The sequence below is a fragment of the Solanum tuberosum genome, unplaced genomic scaffold (genome assembly GCF_000226075.1).
Source record: "Solanum tuberosum cultivar DM 1-3 516 R44 unplaced genomic scaffold, SolTub_3.0 scf00650, whole genome shotgun sequence".
In the NCBI taxonomy this organism is placed as follows: domain Eukaryota; kingdom Viridiplantae; phylum Streptophyta; class Magnoliopsida; order Solanales; family Solanaceae; genus Solanum; species Solanum tuberosum.
In genome coordinates, this window is record NW_006239560.1 from 98,908 (window position 1) to 99,484 (window position 577).

Consider the following 577-nt stretch of genomic DNA (forward strand, 5'->3'; position numbering starts at 1 on the left):
TTTATCATAATTGTATTGTAACTGTTTGTGATTGTGATACATTAGCTGACCTTGTTGAGCTAGAAATGGTAGATTTTGATGTTATAATGGGTATGGATTGGTTAGCTTCTTGTTATGCCAAGGTTGATTGCCGAACTAAGATGGTGCATTTCCATTTTCCAAAAGAGGCAGTCCTTGAATGGAAAGGTAATATTGGGGCACCAAGGGGTAAATTTATTTCTTATTTTAAGGCAAAGAAGATGATGTCCAAAGGATACATATGCCATCTTGTGCGAGTGAAAAATAGAGATGTGGAGTCACTAACTCTTCAATCCATTCCGGTAGTGAATGAGTTTCCTGATGTATTTCCTGAAGATCTTCCAGGTTTACCCCAGAACGAGAAGTAGAGTTTGGCATTGATGTGATTCCAGATACTCAACCTATCTCCATCCCTCCATATAGATTGGCCCCGTCAGAATTATGGGAGTTGAAGGAGCAATTAAAAGACTTACTAGAAAAAGGATTCATAAGGCCTAGTATGTCCCCATGGGGAGCACCAGTTTTATTTGTACGCAAGAAAGATGGCTCGGTAAGAATA